General features: G+C 39.5%; 1 long non-coding RNA gene across 1 annotated transcript in view; it reads right to left on the reverse strand.

Annotated features, from left to right (window-relative positions):
* The window catches only part of LOC117961925, a 17,495-nt gene extending 13,945 nt beyond the window's left edge, over positions 1 to 3,550 (reverse strand). Inside the window, exon 1 of the long non-coding RNA XR_004660514.1 lies at positions 3,085 to 3,550. This is a non-coding gene — a long non-coding RNA (uncharacterized LOC117961925). The remainder of the gene's footprint in view (positions 1 to 3,084) is intronic.
* Between the last annotated feature and the right edge of the window lie 15,739 nt (positions 3,551 to 19,289).

The raw sequence follows: 19,289 nt of genomic DNA on the forward strand, positions 1-19,289 counted from the left end.
ACAGAACTGCTCATATATCCAACTCCTCACATAATACTGACCTGCTCTCCACATGATCACAGCACCTGAAATTCAAATTAAGATGTGTATTTTAACATTGCGGTGAAATGTTAAAAACATAACATTTCAGTTTTTAAAAATGTCCGTCAAATGTATCATAATACATTGGTGCTATTAGAGCACTATTAGAGTAAACCCATATTGCTGGTGGTTTCCAAAATTAGAACTGCAATACCCATAAACCAGCCAAGCATCCTCACAATGGTCTGATGTGTTTATTGATATTGAGTAACGTTAAATTCAATTTTTATTCAGTCAGATTAAAAGTGGATAATGTAGCATTTTTACTTCTTTTGTTTAGCCTGACATAACAATTTTAGCAAATTAATGGAAAAGGGGGATATTTCGTTTTGCCATAACCAAATAGTAGAAAGTGACGTAGCCAATCTGTCGATGACACCTACAGTTGAACAAACGTTGCAAAAGCAGTTGTTACTGACAGATAGAGTAATGTTTTTCACACAGTCAAAGACATATGTGTATATAAGAGTTGCTATCTCTGCAAGTTGACTTAAAAGTAATTGTACAGCCACGTTGCAGTATTTGCTTAAAATATCGGAGATCGGATTAACGTGAGGGACAGAAGGATATTTTCACTATACATTTTCCCTGTAAGAAAGTTCTTACCCTAAAACAATAAGGCTTGAAAACCATAGTCAAACAGGTCATTGTACTGGAGATGTTGCAGTAACTTTCCGCCCCGCATCACTCAAGTTTTATTTACGTTTTGGCTTTAGTATATATGAAATGTGCTGCTCTAATCAATCAGCACATTTCTCTGGTTTGGTAACCTCCCTCAGATTCGCATTTATGTTGACACGACCACCATCACCATCATGAAAAGGCACATGGTGAGTGGGGTTGAATCCAATTCATTCTAACTGAGTTGACAAACAGTCACAGTCTCTAGATTATACACTTTTCAAAAGGCAGCGTGGGCTGGGAACTATTTTAGCCAATGCAAAACCACATATTTCATACACATTTCTGCCAAGAGGGTAACACAATCGCACATCCCACTGGTAAAATTAATGTTTATGAGTATTTTTAATGGGCTACCTCAGGACCAAGCTTTTTTAAATTATGCCAGCGCTACCAGAGCCTGTGAAACGATTTCAGAGCTATAAAGGAAGCGCTATGTTCTACCACCTTCCCTGTAATTGAGAGCAGCTCCCTTCAACAAGTCATGGAAGTTATGGCAATGATGGAGAGGCCTCTTTATTGAACGTTTAGTAAATCAGTGCTGGAGTTTCTACCGTTAAATTGGAAATGTAGACAGGGCACTGGTCTAAATGTTCACTAAAGAGATTCAGTGTGATTACATAATTGTGCCTGTAGTCACTCAGTTTGCACTGTGGAAGCAAATTATGGTTTTAAAAAGATAGACACGTAGAGGTGACATGTGGACCCATAGGTGGAATACTTAAGCAATTAGTCTACCGCATAGAAGATAACTAAATAAAAACCTATCAAACAATGTAAACTTGGTTCTTTCTACAACTTCAGAATAGTGATTCCAGATTTATTTTGAATGGAGCCGTAATTCTTTCAAGTGATGTTCTGTAGAAGCTGAAATGTGCTAACAAAATCTTAATTAGGTTCTGTGTGGGGCTAGAAGTGTTCTATGCAGACCTAAAACTGACACCTGAACTCAGCCCGTACCATCCTTTTAAGGCCAGACCTAACCACATTGTGCAAACAATTCAGACCCAAAGCGGACCCGAGACCTGTAGTTATATTTTTACTCTAATCCATCCTTTACTGACATTAGCTCAACAGGATAATGCAACACAGTGGCTACTCCATCTCTTTCACCCAGCCCACAGGGTATTACATATCTAATTGCAACACATGACATGGATGGATTTAGACTATTACCACAGACAGAGAAAGAAAGACAATAAATAAATCCATTTCAAAATAATCAAACCCTAACCCTACCTGAATCCATACTTGCATGGTAAGAACCGCATTTAGTTGCTTGTTAATGTAAACCAAGAAGGTGAAGCTCTGCGATGTCTTGTGAAAAATGTGTTTTGTTGTACAACGTTGTAACCTCAAAAATCCCAAATGTTATACAAACATGCTCCTTATGGTTCCAGCATTCTGCTAACAAGTTTAACCTGCACCACCAGAAGCCTTTTGTAGGTGACTTTGACACAGGAACATAATCTTGACCGTTAGCCAAAAAAGAATAAAACATTGGGAAGTTTGGCAACTGTAAATCTGTGTGCACCCGACAGTGATTGAGAGCTGCTCCTCACAATGAAAGTATTGGCACTTGTTAGTGGATAGAGCAAGTAAAGCGGGACTACTAGTCAAAACAGGAATCATTCATTTTAATCACCAAGTCCACGAGACAATAGAGTTTGTCTTGTTGTCACTGGTACTGAGACAGTTTGAAAAGGTTCAGACTTTCACAGCCCATATTGACACAACAGAAAGAGGCTCAGTTCCTGCTCTTGCTGGCCTCACAAACTGCACCCTCAATTTGATTACTATCAACCCAACCACAATAATAATAATAATAATAATATCTATCTACATTTTGAGTTTGTGTTTTCACTGCTGTACATACTAAGTTAGTAACAAACTATGGGCTAACAGGCTTATTTAAAGACAAAACACAAAAGGGAAAAGAAAATACTCAATTCACAATCACTCTCACAGGTAGGCTTGCGTTATGCCAACATAAATAAAATTACTAATAAATTGAAATTCTCTCTGTAGTACTTGCACAGTTTCATGTTACCTCTGTTCATTAAGTGTAACGTTAATGTAACCTATGCTTTCAGATTTCACTAGCTAGCTAACTACAACAGCTAGCTAATGTACATCCACATGTTTAAAATATTCAGATATCCTTACACCCATAGTAAATACACATTAAACATATAAAAACGTCACTATCTGAATCAATGAATTAAACTATTACAATTGTGATAACTGCGGGGCCACACTTTAACTACAACAAAAATGCTTATGAATACCGATGGTTGTGTCAATAGAAAGTGTGTTACTCACTGCAGTTAGCTAGCTAGCTATGTTTCTCACAGTCACTTGAGGCTGGAAACGGCTGGTTGCTGGGAAACAGCTCCTCCTTAGCAACGGCGGAGAGACGACTGGTCCCTGTTGCCTTGGTTGCGATTGTTGATCCACGGATTCGAATTCACATGAACTCACTAGCTTAGCACTGCAGCTAGCTCACCCGTGTCCCGTCAAAACTCAGCAAAAATGCGCTACTTTAGTTTTAGCACTGTTTCTAGCATAGCTAGAAAACGGATAGTAAGTAACACCAAAACAGTCTGTAAACTACTGACGTTAATCTCAGCACGACCAGTCCTCCACAACCCTTTTTCCCTCAGTCAGCACACAAGTGGTTTTGGTTGATGGGCAGTCCCTAACACACCTGTTATTAGGCCTAGCCAACTTATCTCCGCGCTCACCCCCGAAGCCCAGCCAATCAAGTAACTTTCCTGGGCTGTGACCGTTAACTGTGCGCCTGATTGCTTTACATTTTTCTATAAAATATTTGACATTTGGATGGATTTGAAATGGCTGAAATGCAAAATGTCTGTCAATTTTGCACAAAAAAAACATTTTAAATTGTTCAGTCTTAAATATTTGGAAACTAAATACACAGTAGGACGTTGCAAGTAATGGGCCAAACAGGACATCCCTTCAGACTACACCAAGTGTTTTGTTTTATTTTGCTCATATCTGCCTTTTTGTCTGTTTATCTGTTCTGCTGTGCAAGTGATGTATCCTAATTTAAATGGCTTTGAATTAAGTTTAACCAGTTCAATTGTAAGAAATGTAGTTATTTATTTACATTTTTAGGCTATTTGAATGGTGACAAGCAGCATACACCAATGCCACATCAATTGCAGCACCAGTATTGCAAGTTAGTTCAGTGAAGTTAAACTAATTGTGACATTTATTAGACTATGTACTCTACACACCATACAACCATTACAGCTGCATAGAAATTCATTAAAAGTGATCAAGATGTAGGCTATTGTGCACTCAATATAAAGCTACCCGTGCGCATTTCACTGTGTTTATTTTGAAAAAAATGATGACCACTGTGTTACAAGAAGAGTCTAAATGGAAAATGCAGACAAATTTGATATTCAATACTATTAAAAACTCATCAATCACAGTATGTTTGCCAAAAGATGTTATTATGAAGACATTTGTATAATGACATGGGATGTGTCTGGGCAGCTGTGTGTTTAGAAATCCTTTTTTTCCTGACCCCAGTCAGATTGGCCGTGGCTCTGTTTTAGGGGTTAAATCCAGTTGTTGGGAAGATGAAATGTTGCATCAACGTGAATGGATGTGCATGTACCGCTGCAACTGTGAGAGGATCTGGGTCTGGGAACCCTTTATCACCTTCCAGAGCTGTTGAGCAAAAATAATGCCCCCTCTGTTATCCTCATCAGTGGCGCAGTGAGCAAGTCTGAAGGGAAATCCTGTTGGTGAAGTAAACGCATTCATCCTGCTCGCGGCGGTTTTTGTGACACAAGATTTACAAAATGTTCCACCTGACTCTTACCTCTTTACAATACTCTTCATATAGAGTAATGGTCCTTAGATCCTCTGTTATTTCAGAAAAAAAAGAAGGCTTCTCAAAATGGTGCCAACTTGAGCAGGGTTAACACTTAGACCAATACTAGCAGGGCTGTTCTCACTAACTTTGACAGTTAGGATTTAAAGACACACTTTAATGGATTTCAAAGACTTGCACTTTATGTAAGGCAAGGTATATTCTGAGCTTAATTTAAACTTATTTATAACCCGTAAAAATATATGCACACACTGATTTCCACATTTTCCATTTCAATGAAAATGAAACCCCCCATTTTTAGGTTGAGAATATTCTGTGCGGTCTTCACTTTATGGTTAAAAACTCCACTTCTATCCAGCATCTCTTTTCAATATTCCCCAAAAGGTAAGGAGGGTCTTTACCTAATAACAGTATTAGGCTTTTGTGCCCTTAATGTTACATCATATTCAATACACTGTAGAATTAAAATAAAGTGAACAACCTATGTGCTTCAGTGTGAAGGGTGGGTTTGGAAAGCAGATTACTCAACAGCCAACTCAATGACTTAAGCAAAGTTTTAAAACCACTATGAAACAATTCTGTGGGCTGGGTAAGGAGGAACCATTAAGTAGTTGAAGTAATTCAAAACATCCACTAACCATAATACACTGTGTGGTTTCTGATTTCTGGAAAAGTGAAGTACTTAAAAACAATCGCATTCAAAAAAAGTCATCCTTCTCTTCATTTCTTCCCTCATTGTGGCAACAAACTCCACCGTGGGACAAAATACCCCGATACACCTCCGATTATGGAGCTGCATCCTGCTATCACAGGTTGTCCCTTTTGTCTGACCCAAACCGCGATTGTGGTGAAGCTCCTGTCATACCAGCAAAAGCAATGACATTAACATCAGAAACCATAGGAAGCCCGGTTGCAGGCCACCCAGGTTTTCCAGGGGGCTGGAGAGCCATGGAAAGTATATCTTGGACAAGTCACCGGACTACCCTTGCATTTCCTATTATTAATTTTACACAGGCGACCAACCTTTCTCTGTAAATCATACCTGTGGTTTAGGAAGGGCCGATGGGTCTTTTCTCTCTTTTCTCTCTTGTTCGTGATGAGGTCTGTTCATTGTCTGTCTTTCTTTCTATCTGCTTATCCATCTGAGATTATGCTTGTCACTTACATAACATCACTTTCAAATTATATAGTCCTAAAAAAACTATTGAGATTCAGGCATGTGACATTGGGGTTCCAATTTAAAAGGTCTGGAGAAGTTGAAAGTGGCCTTTGTTTAGTATTGCCTTATGTTTGGCTCGTTTGTGTTATTGTAGCATCAGAGCTCCTTAAGAAAGGAAACTGTGGTGAGACCTAACAACTCATAACACCCTTTGCCCTTCACCTTAAGCAGAGGAGGCACAGAAAGTACTACCCTCTCAACTCTGTATAACGCAGACACATGAGGTTTAACGCAGGGTCGAGGAGGCTGTTGGAGGCCCACTCAAAGGTTTATTTTACTGTGCATTTCCTTTAGTTTAGACTTGACAATAATGTAGCAAAATGATATCACTTTGGTGGGAAAAGGACAGTAAAAACGACTGCAGAACTTAATAAGCAACACATTTTAGCAAGTGTTGATTCTTTTGGTTCTTTCTGATTCATAAACCTTGGAGGAATTTCAAGGTCTTTCCCATTTCAGGAATATAGCCACCCACACAGTATATGAGACTATCAATATAAAAATAAAGTCGATTTAGATAGACATCTGATGCACAAATTAAAGTTGTATGGTTAGCCATCGATATATGCACACAACCGTATGCTGAATGCCAGTACCAACTGTATTCCCCTCAAAATATTTCACCCATTGTGCGCCCTCCTGTCTCAAAATAGAGACTTTTTGACAACTTTAAAGAGTAGTTTGGCTCACAAATGACTAATCTTCTTTCAGAACTAAATGGAGACTGCATTTAAAGCGTCTCCAAGCTGTCCCACCATTGGAGAAATACAGTATGTCGAGCAGAAACCACACAGGGAATATCAGGTACATCTTTTGTTTAATACAGTAAGCCCATTCATACATCTTTTTGTTATTGTATGTGCCTTAATCCCATTTGCAAAAATTAGATTTTTATCTCCCTGGTGTGTTAAGTCTTGCAGCACCAAGGGAAGGTGAAACTGCCTGTGAAACCTCAAGTGATTGCTGGAGTCATTCATTTTTAAGTTTCTGGCATGTTCACTGCGAGGATGTGGCAGCTCCTGCTGTGACGCATTTACTTAACTGGAGCCCATCAGAACGTGACTGTTAGATACAACAAGTACAGAGCTGATAGGGATCATAAAGGAGGGGTAATGGCTTGTGCAGAAAAATGAAAATAAAGAGAACACACTAAAAACCAGCTGTGTAACTTTAAATTAGCACTTTAAAATTGTGCACTTTAAATTAGATACCTTACATAACCCGTAATAAGTTTATCAACAGTGTTGGTCAGTCTGCATTACTTAGTAACAGGTTATATGTTCAATAACAGCCCGGTCGTAGCCGGAACCGACTGACGTAGGGTTTCTGCTCAGATCTGATGTAATGTGAGCAAACGCACGTGTCTGCCCAGCTCAATGTGTAAAGTGTACTTTTTTTCAGTTTTTTCTTAGGGTTACAATAAAAAATGCTATGATTACATTACAGTTCCTAATCACCGTTACACTCTGTTGTGTTAACTGTTTGGCTCGTTCGCTTACTGTATTTTTGATAGAGTGTTGGTCCGAGATGTGTTAGCATTAGCCTGGTGCAGGGGCTGTAGAAGGGGGAAGGCTGTTAGCTTCAGCCAAAAGAACTTATGGGACTCTGTGCAACTCTAAAGTTTTGTATTTACATGTTGTGCGCTCTTAGCGATCATGTTAATGATAGCCAATGCCATTGGTTAACCTACGTTCAGAATCTTTCCATTTTGTTCAGAGTTGAAACTTGGGTAACACTTTCTGTGAAGGTATCTACATTAGAGTGGTATGAAGAATCATGAACAAATCATAAACATTAAAAAACAAGTTTATTATAAAGGTTTATGACGTCACGCTTTTGTTAATAAGTGTCAACTGTTTTTTCCATGACAAGTTATGGTTTTGGTTAGGGTTGAATGAACACGTGACACATGAACACATGACACACATTCTTCAAGTAAAGTGTTACCTAAACCTACAGCTTCACTGTGATGGCGAGAGTTCTGGAGTGCCTCTGCTTCCAGTCACCGGGGCTAATGTTAGGCTAGCTGCAGATGGTCAGTAAATATCTCCAAACTGTAAACTCACTACTTGTCAAACGATGCACGTTAAAAAGAGAATATGTGACGTGTAGGTGTGGAGACGGGAACTGTTTAAAGGCTTTTTTTATGGTGCTGAGCAAAGTTGCGAAAGCAATGTAACTAATTGTAATAATACATACATACTTATAGTAACATAACTAGTTAAAGTGAATACTTTTGAATGAGCAATAATGAGTTATTAATTAATAATAATAATTTTACTTTTTATCAAACTACAACCTGAACTGTTACCTACACAGGAGTTGATCAGCATTACTGATATAATAATACAATATCTAACAGTGTAACGCCATTTTACTGCACTGGGTACTTTTACTTTTGATACTTAGCACATTTTGCTCTTTCAGAGTATTTCTGCATTATAAGTTAAGGGTCCATCAGAGCTAAATACCCAAACAATCAAACTTCCTTTTAAAAGTGAACATAATTCAAATTTTTGTTGACTTAGTGAACGACTGCTTATGTTCAGATGCTGAGCAGTGAGAAAGTTCAGCTTAAAGACAGCTGGACTCATAAAGATGGACCTACTTGGAATGCGGCAGTAAAGCTGAGCAGTGGAGAGTCTCTGTGTGAATGTGTTTAGATTCAGTGTCATCTGAGTGCATTAGGTAGAATGTAAACACATGCAGCAGACATTTACTGAAACCAGTCTACTTACACTTGGTGCAAGCGGGCGGCCATTGTAGCCGTGTGCAAACCTTGAATCTGACCAGCCGTATTGATTTAAACTATAAAGCTTTTGTGCGCTGAAGGGGGTGAACGGACCGACTGTAGTGCTCCAGTCATCATCTCCTCGAGACTCCAGACAGATAGCTTGAGGAAATTTTAAACAAAGTTGGAGAAATCCATCATATTAAAACCGTTTTAGGTTTTATTCGGCCCCTGGTGTCTCTCATCTCTTTTGGAACATGACAGTAATTACAGCCATCAAGGTGCTTGTCTGGAGCCATCAGCCAAGAGTGTGGAGACTGCTTCTCATCAGCTCGTGTGACATGGACTTCTGACATCACCGCTCCGTTTGTATTAACAGAGCCTGAAATGTGTAATGACGATAATTGCAGACAGGCCAGATTTATTCAGAGTTTTTGTACTAATCTTGTTCATTTATTAAGTTAACTGGGAGGATAAAAAAGGTAAAATATAGGCCAGATGAAGGAATGTATGGATAAACTTTAGATTGTGAAACTTTTGAGAGGGGAGTTCTACTGCTCCGTCTGAAATCATATCAGTGATACATGGAATCCTTTTAAAGCGGTGTTGATTTTATATGCACAGTTTACACACAGGTTACTTTGCCTGTGAAAACAGTTTTATAATGACTTTCCAAAGTTCATAACCCTTGAGATTTACATTTTTAGAAAACCTGTGTTACAAACTGGACTTGTGGGGCTTGAAAGAAGTGGGCATTCATGAGGGAGAGAGAGTCTAATGAAGACTGTGTTGAGTTGCATTATGGGAAATGTAGGATGCAGCTTTTTGGGGCCCATACTAGTGGCTAAAAGTCAGGATATCTTGACCTCTGTTCTTTTTTGTAGTTCAGACTGGATTACTTGCATAACCTTTTTCTTATTTTCTATTTGACTTACCAAATAGATAGGATGTCTGTTACAAGTTTTCAGGAGGAAATCTTTGTGGAATGCATGCATGAATTCATGTCATGTACTGCTATTCACTGAGCAGCTTTGTTAGACTGTTAGAGGTTAAGTACCTTGCTCAAGGGCACCATGATGATAGCACTGCAGGCAGGATAAAGCATTAGTCATTCGCTCTCCCTGCCAGACTTTCTGAGTCAGTACAGTGCTTTGAACTGGCAACCGTCCAGTTCCATCCATACTGATATACAGTAGTATGGTCAGAATTTATGGTTATTTTGCTTTATGGTTGGGTTTATGGGGATCAGATTGCATCCATAACCTGCATTTTTTGACTGAGCTGCACGGATTACAAACACAAATTGACTTATGTGGATGCAGAAAGGCAGCTTTAATTCGTATTATTATTAACGCTTGTCAACTTCATGTTTTGATCAACAATCAGCGTCTGTACTGCAACAAGACAAATACATAATATCTGTAATAAAGTTTAGTTTAGGGAATAAATAATCAAATTCACAAAAAATATGATGTGGAAGCTTTTGGTCAGATGTCCCGTTAAAGGCTCTTTAAAAATTTGCTTTTGCAGACTTTATTTTCTGAGGGAATTAATTCAGGTGATAAATGTTGCCTTGTTGGTTACAGTAGGACACAAAACACAGCCCAGCAGAACTTGGCAGTCCTTCTCCACAATGTTCCATGAGTGGTGAACTGTGCTCCAGTTTCATGCTTGTTTGACAATGTTGTCACCCTTTTTCCTCTTAACTATGAAACACTAAACACGTGTTAAAAATTATGATATTTTAACAGCTATTGAATGAACAGACAAATTATTTTTTGGCAAAAAAAGAGTTGATTGATTTGCAGTATTCGTTACGTAGGTGTTACTCTATTAGGTTTCATGGTATTATGTCTAATGATGTCAACTTTTCCCTCATGTGAATGTGCTCCAGCACATATTCATTCAGAAGGAAATGGCACAGCAAAATCAAGTATAAACTCTTCATAATGCCCCAATAAAACACAGGCCCAGATACAAAAAAAGTCACCTCTGGAGAGAGAAATGTGCATAACATCAACAATCTGCTGTGAAATGTAAAATGAAGAAAGTGACCTCTAGTCCCAATGCTCTTGCCCCACTCCCATTCATCAGCTGCTAGTCTCCACTAAAAGCAGGCTTTGCAGACGGTTGGCGCTCGTACTCTAAAATATGTTTGACTGGATAGACACAAGTGTCGATGAGGTGGTATTTTTCAGGCCCCTGTCTTTCCGTTATCGCAGGATGTGGAGACGGGGAGAGTGAGGAAGCAGAGTGGGGAGGACTGGAGCCTTAAAGCATGATTTACTTGACCTCGGAGTCCTGGAACTCGCGGCCAGAACCTCATTAATTCCCAGGGTCATTCTGTTTGGACATAAATTGGTTAAAAATCGGAACGTGTGGATGACTTCCAGACATACACAAAGAATTATGAAATCTCTGGCCTCACACCACCCTCCCTGACTCTCCTTGTACCCACTCAAAAACCAAAACATTTCCAAATCGCCGAGTGTAAATCAGACAGGTCTACTCAGACGAGTCGCTTCATCCTGGTGAGAGGAAGGAGGTTGGTTGAACATTTTTGTGCTTATTAGGCAGCAAATATGGCGTTGTTTTATACGATTATCAACTGTGAATGATTTTTCCCTCCCATCCATTCTGGAGCCTTGGCCTGTCTTTTGTTTGGGAAAAAGGAGCTGTAGGAACAGCAGGGCTTAGAGGGAAGCCTAATAAATTACACTAATGCACACATTTAAAGGGGCTCTTATTCCCTCTGGCCTGTTATCAAGACTACTCCAGTGAGAATGTAAACTACCTCTTTCTGTCCCCCTCCGCAGGCCCAATATTTAATGTTATCATCCTTTAAAACAACTCCACTGTTTATGTTATCACAAATAAAGGGCAGATTATTTCATCTTTTTCCCACTATTTCATATTGGCTTCAGATTAGTCAGGCAAATAGTTGTCTAATGGTGCTGCTGGGCTCATTAATTCAAACAGATAGACCCAGAATTGTATAAACACAGTGAAGTCAAGGCTGGTGAATCACACCTTCAGTTTATAGAGACCAGCAGAGGGGGAGGATGCTCTATATGAGCCCACACAAGGTAAATTGTGGAAAGGAAAACAAGCGTAATCCTGCTGATAAATACAGGATTGTTTCAAAGTTTATTTGGACACGCAGTGCCTGGCTGAGGGTAGACCCTAATGAGACAGCAGCCTGTCCAAAGTGGATTCATCACCGATGGATCAGGGTTATCACCCTCCGCCGTGCTCCACTACTTTTAATCAGGCTCCTTTCTGGTCACTCCCTATCAGCAGCAGTCCATCTCTGGAGCCGTCAGCATCCATCAGGAGCTGCAGACAGGCCCAGGGAGCACGGCCGAGGAGTGCATTAGTAAATTATTGCCTTGTGGTTTAGCTTTAGTGTCTGTCATGTCGCAGAGTGAACACACATACACGTGTAAGTATGTGCACACTCACATGCACTTGAAACATGTATTCATGGGAGAATTGATAGATAAGATGAGACATCATAGTAAAACCCGCAGTCTTATACATTTTGGAGAAGCTCAGTGCAGCCAAAACCTGCAGAGCTGTAAGTCAACAACACATTAAAGTTACACCTGTAGAATATATTGCAATCCACAATAAAAGTCCTGCAATAAATACACACTTGTTGAAGCTCACAATGATACATTTCTGAATAAATACACATTACAAACGAGGACCACCATCTCAAATATGGGCCTCAAATCACACACACACAGACACACACACACACACACACACACACACACAAACACTTATCTTCTGCACAGAGACACATACATTATGTCTCTGTGTGTGCACTGTCGGATTAGTTTAACTTTAAAGGTGATTTAGTGCTGTTAGTGTTACTCACTACCATGACACAACCCGCTCCCACCTCATCAACACACCCCCACAACCCCAAACAAGCACATTAAAGTCACAAGCTTTTCGTCTTGTTCCGTAGAGATGACACGACATGATTGTGCAGCTCACAGCCTGAATCTCTGTCTGAATGAAGAATAAATAAAGATATTTTTCCTGCCTCTACCTCCGGTTAAGTAAAATACACAACTCTCAGAGCTGGGAAGGGATCTTAAATCACTCATTGTTGATGTTTAGACCAGTTAAGTCAATAATCTCCATCTAGTGATAAGTGATATTGCAGGGAGACTCCTTGTCATTACTTCTCTCTGGCAAAAACATCATTGGGACCATGTGAGTAATTGACCCTGAGGGAGAAATACCCTTGCATGTTAAAGAACAATGTGGCAAATTATATTTCATGGTCACAGAAGACAATGTCAGAGTTACCAAGTGGTTATAGAGATGTCTGCAAAACACATACAGTCTGTGTAGAAAGATGTGGGGAACAGGATCGTGAGAACCTTATGAGTGTTGCTGGTTAAAGAGAATACAGACACTTTGTTCACATGCAAAATAGTGGTTAATAAGCAGTTAAAAGGAAATCTTTCTCCACTCTACAAATACACCTCACTGTCTGGCCTCAAGAGCAATGTGACAAGACCAGATAAAGATATTTACAGTACTGCTTTTTTTCCTTAAAGGTTAAACATCTACTGTACATCATATGCACTTTATATATAGGCTACATGAATATTAAAATAACTCTTCTGCTCTCACTGTGTGTACAGCTAAGAGAGAGCTAAACACACTTCTAATCGAGCAGTTGGCTTTTAACTTTTTACGGAAAGCAATTGTGAAACGTTATTAGATAAAACTAAATCAATTCAATGATAGTGATGAATAAAAAAAAATGGCCCTACCATAAACAAGAGATACCATTTACAAAAGTCAGACTCAGGCCCATGGTTATGGTAATAGCTATGGTAATTATCAGCTAATAATACTGAGGTCAAGAGTCAAAGGTCCCCCAGTGTAACCCAACCCTAACAAATATTAAATATTGGCTAAATATTTTACTTTAGTAAATATAGTGTATTTTAATTTTTTTTTTACAGCTGTGTATGTAAACTCAGATATCTTACCTGGACGGTACAGTGTATAATGGTTTATGGCTCATTAATGGTTCTAGCTTCTCAAATGTGAATACTAAGTTAGTTTTTTTTTATGACAATAAATTGAATAAAGGTTTTGCACTTTTAGTAAGAAAATATTTGAAGACATCAGCTTAGACTCTGGGAAATGTGGTGGGCCTTTTTAATTTTTTTCTTACATTTCCCATCCCAAACAATATAATATGTATACAATATATGATGAATAGTTCCTTGATTATGTTTTAGTTGTGGTCCTACAGTACAAAGCCGCGTTTCATAAAGCCCAAATGAAGTCTTCCACCATGTGAACAGGTCAAGATAAATTCAACTCTTTTGAATAATGGAAAATCTACAATAAACGTGTTTCAGCTTTAGATGACATAGTATCAGGCCTATTCCCCCAGACCATCCCATTGGAAGTAATTACAGGCTGCGTAGCATGTGTCTGTACGTCGTGTGGCCTGTGCTGCCGGCTGCCGAGAAGCCCTGCATCCCATCACAGGCAGTAATGGAAGCCAGATGTCTCCCTGTCTGTTTAAGGCTCATAATCAATAGCCTCACTTAGAGCAGCTCTGACTTTCTCTGTCTCTCTCTCCTCTTCGACAGCTTGTTATTAGAGGATCTGTGAAGAAATGGCATGTCTCTGCTGCAAACAAGTGGAAGTGTGTCAAGAGTGAGATTAACTAATTGGATTCCCCACATGGGCTTTTGTTTGGGGAAAGAGGAGGGGTGATGTGAAGGGGGGGGGGGGGGGGGGGGGGGGGGGGGGGGGGGGGGGGGGGGGGGGTGTTCCCTCCCTGTAGCCTCAACAAGCTACATGTCTGCTGGCTTGTTCCTCCAACTCCCAGACATTGACTCTTGGACCCCAAGAGTGATGGAGGGAAGGGGATTCCCATGCAAAAAAAAAGAAAAAGAAAAATCCGCCCAAGTAAATAAGTGGCACTTGGAGTGACACAGTGCATCTCCATTTCCTGTGACTGTTTCCTGCAGTCAGACAGGAGCGCTTTACATCTCAATCCATGAGCTTGTGCCGAGGGAAACATTATGAAGCAGATGACTTTTGAGTTTGAGAGGAAGTAAAGGGTATGTATACAGCACAGGGTCACAGCAGGAAGAAGCAGAGGTGTGGCGATTGGAGTGTGCAGTTCGTGACCTCCAGCTTTGTAATGATCACCTGATGGATGTTGTGAGCCTGAGGTCAAATGTGTGTCAGAGGAGTGCAGGGAGGAAGAGGAAGGGAAGGGGTAAGTAGAGGGGTGGGCAGTTATGCATGGTCAGGAAAACCTCAGTCTACTGTACTGTGAAAACCTCAAGAGAACTCTGTTGCTTACTCATATGACACCATCAGGGATCAGACTATTTCCAGAAGTGTTTCTATTTGTTTTTCTCTACCTGATGGATTCACTGTTTGGTGTTTTTTTAACCATCATACGTTTGTATTTAGAACACGTTGGTATCAGTGAAAACCAAATGTCACCCAAACAAATCCAAAGATAAAGACATAAGTCGTAACTTACTAACAATGGATTCAAAACTACAACAAAGCCATAAGTTTGGATTACCTCTTTAAAAAACTGACCTAATTAGTATATTAAGTCTACCTCAACTTCTCAAAAATACTTCAGTTCAAAAACATATAAATGTGTTACCATTAAACCCCGCTGTTAATGTGCAGTATGCAGCCCAGTCTAAACTACTGTCCTGGTAAAGATCCAATAAAAAAAAAGATAGAGCAGTCACTACTGAAGACGGCAAGGAGAACCTCCTAGTTATAGTTATGGTAACATTTTACTCACAGATGTAATTGCTGACACCGACATTTAGCAATACAGAGACATTGCTACAGCAAGGTCAGTTTAGCCAGAATACTTTATTTGGAGCACCTAAGGAAAGCTGTGTGTATGCACAATGTAGTAGTAGAGTAGAGTATGATAATGCAAAGTTGCATGAATGATGGATGTTTTTGATTGAAAGTTTGGGTTATTATTTTACTATTTGGATGTGTTTCCCCTTTCAAATCAGTTTGGCTAATCTTGGAGTTTGTTTAAAACATCATCTGACAGCTGGTGTTTCTTGCCATATTAGCTTTTTTCATTGAAGTCATATTTTCCAGATTTCAAAAATGTGATGAGCTCCATAAATTAGATATAATGCAACAGAAGTACAGAGCATCTAACTGAGGCTAATTTGCAACCGCCATCCCTGGTTTAGACCATAAAATTCAGGTTAAAACAACTAAACATAAAACAGACTGTATATACATGTGTCTATGTGTGTATTTTGTATAAAGTGTAATTTGTTTGTGCACACGTTCAGTACATGACCAGTGGCTCCATTTAAAACCCACTACATATTTTACTTAAAATCTTTGTTGTTTTTCAAGCAGCTGTCTCCCTTGTATATTAAAATTCTTAAAAATATAAAATTGTAACTTAAAATTCAGATTGTATTTTCATAAGTCCTTTTTTTGGTTTGATAGAGTGCAGATAAACTAAAATGACTCTTTCTACATTTGCACACATGTCACTACAAGCTGGACAATTCCTGATGAGGGCCACTGGGAGACAAGCAGCAGATCTGGGGTTGAGGCCTCCATCCGTCCGGAGTGGGAATAACTCCATTTCCACTGATAAAGGCAGCTGGCTCTGGCGTCGCTCAGTAAAGTTTTATAGTCAGATATGCACAGATGATTAGGCCAGCTGTGCAGTGTCATATATTCCTAAACAAACCCTGCAGGAACTGAACTCTCACCCCTTGCACATATGGGTTACAGGGCTTGCACTCACACTCTTGTTCATACAGTTAAATATGTGCAAACATTACGCACACAGACATACATACAAACCAGAACAAGAAGGTCACAGTGTGCTCGCTGGCTTGCATGAAAGCTTACTATATGTGACCCCTGTTGAAGCAGGGTAAATCATATTCTCTGTTAAAGTGCATTAAGGTTATGTCGTACAAATGGATTTTCTTTGACCACATTGATGCAAATAAGGACAGCAATTATGCTCTCTCACCCGCGTCTAAAACTGTCTGCTAAATAAGTTTAAAGGAAGTGGGAAGGATGTGAAACTGAGCAGTGCTTTCTATAAATCACCTGTTCACTCTCACTTGCGTGTCTCCTCTCTGGTTGCTGTGGTGACCAGCGTGTTACGGCATTCTCGATCAAAAATGTTTTGATCAAAGGGACTGCATTATACTCAGCAGCCCTGAAAGCCCGCAGCTCTCTCTCCGCCATAGCTCTGTTTATTTTGGAACAAGAACAAGATAAACCGAAGTGAAGTCTTATTTATTTTCCCGCTCTTGCCCTCTCCTCCCCTTAACAAGCAGAGTCGTGAAGAAGAATTCCTTGATAATCCATCAGTATCAGTCTAAAGTGTGTGTTCTCAGGACTGTTGACACCACACACACACACACACACACACACACACACAAGATGGAGTGTGACCAGGTCCAATGCTACAACACAGAGTCAAATAATAATAAGGGGCACCATCAGATAAAAGGGACATGAGCAATGAGCCAAGTGACATGCTTGATTGTGATTGGTCCCCGGGGTGGTCCACTGCAGTAGCCTCTCTCACACCAAAGGAAACAATCACGACTTAAATGTGGGTTTTCAAAGTATTTTAGAGATAAAAATTGCTTTCTGTCTGCATGATTGGGCGGCTGCTCATTTCTTCTTTTGTTACTCTGTATAAAGTGTTTTGCAGAAGTTCAGTGTAAAATGTAGCGCTTGAAGCGCTGCATGACACTGGTTCAATAAAAAGTTATGGAACATAAGTCAGCAGTTTCCCCTTTAAATGATGACATCTGAATTGATAAAGAGAGAACATGTTTAGGTGACTTTTAATTTATTGAATGAAGAGGAAAGTCATTTGGCAGCAGGATTTAGCGGACATTCAGTTCATCTTGTTATTCACTGAGTAGTGTTTCGTTTGAGCTGTTCTCCATAAAACAGCATCTGCGAGCCATGATAAGCACCAAAAAGGGGAAATGAGGAAACCTCAGACTATACTCAGCACACTTAAAAAACTATGTCTTCAGAGAGGCCATGCAGGTGACCAGTTGCATTATGTGTCAGTTTTCTGCCTGACTGTAACAGTTTGTTTCGTGCCACTGTAAAACTTTAGAAATTTAGTAAAATCAACTCATTTTTACCATTACCTACCCTAATGCAAATGCAATTGCAAATACATGTTTTATTAGTTTCAAGTTAACTCAACGTGCACCATAATTTCTTAGTGATTTAGGATCAAAACTTCTTTACTGGGAAATAATCATAAGCCCTTCTGTTTACTTAGGTGTCTTTGTAAATAGCTACGTTTCTCTTTTCTGTAATGTTCTTATCTGATGTCCCAAGAGAGCCTTATTTTGATGGGAACCGACTTTCTATAATATAGGCTAATTTACTGTACATGCTTACAATTGGAGTAGCTCAGTATCAGTAGTTTGTTTTTATATTTGAAGATGTCATTGATCTTAATCTGTATACTGGAAAGTTTTGTCTTTTACCGGATTTATTTTTTTTAGGGTGAGAGCCTACATAACCTTAACGTCTGACGACAGACGGAAGTGCAGGTAGATAATTCTTGGTTTATCTTAGTTTTATTTAAGGACAAATTCAAAACGTATAAACACAAGCTGTTCTTAATAGAAATGACGAGTTGAATTAATGCACTGCTCCAAGTTCTCTAAACTTCATAAATTAAGTTTCTAAACATAGCATGCATTGTTAGAGTAGTTAAATCTCTCCAGTGATACTTCTTTTTTGTATAACATCACTGATGAAAACTTCCTGTGTGTCTTTAACAGAGGTCGTGACTGTTTGTTTTCACAATGATAAAAAAATGTAAGACATAGTTAGTGTTGAATTTAGTCCCCACCCCTGTACACTTTTATGTTCAAAGACAATTTTGCATCTACTGAGATGACATTAAACTACTTATATAGTTCAGTTAACTCACATAGGTCCTAAGTTGAATCATCTTAAACTGTTTTACCCACTTTGAAATTTGTACATAAACCCTACAATCTAACCCAATAAGATATTCTCATCAAGTTCATGCTACTGAAAGCCAGCACTGAGTTTGAATATACAAGCAACTTTCTCATTTGACTGCACATAACGTAAACTCTATCTGATGCTTGGACATAGTTTAAAAGCCGCAGGCAGTTCACCCCGATTTCAGAGAGTAGAGTGAAAATTTGCTGCTGATGACAGGTCAAGTGAAATGAAAGTGCCTTTTCACTTCCTCTCCTTTGTGTTTGCATCTCAGCGGGCAGCCAAAGCTTGCCAATAATCCCCCTCCCAGTGTGTGCATCACTCAGTGAATTTGGCCTGTATGGAAACAAGCAGGCGGTCGGACCGCTGCCATTTAACATCCCTAATTAATACCAAACCTCTACACCCTTCACAAATTACAGCTTACACCACACAGCGTTGGCTCAAGACTATAGTCTGCAGTCTGCAATAAAACGGTTCCTTCATGGCCACATTAAAAAACAGGGCGGTAGGTCACAGGACGTTTAGCTTATAACTGATTACTGTTGGCCATCAGCTCCAAGTGTATAAGCAGTGTATTATTCCAGGGTGGTGAAAGAGAGCTTATAAGTGGCGCTGTCCAGGTGGTGGATTCTCTGAGGGATTCTCCAATGTTAGAGCCATCCAAGGACAAC

The sequence above is a fragment of the Etheostoma cragini genome, chromosome 18, assembly GCF_013103735.1.
Source record: "Etheostoma cragini isolate CJK2018 chromosome 18, CSU_Ecrag_1.0, whole genome shotgun sequence".
NCBI lineage: Eukaryota > Metazoa > Chordata > Actinopteri > Perciformes > Percidae > Etheostoma > Etheostoma cragini.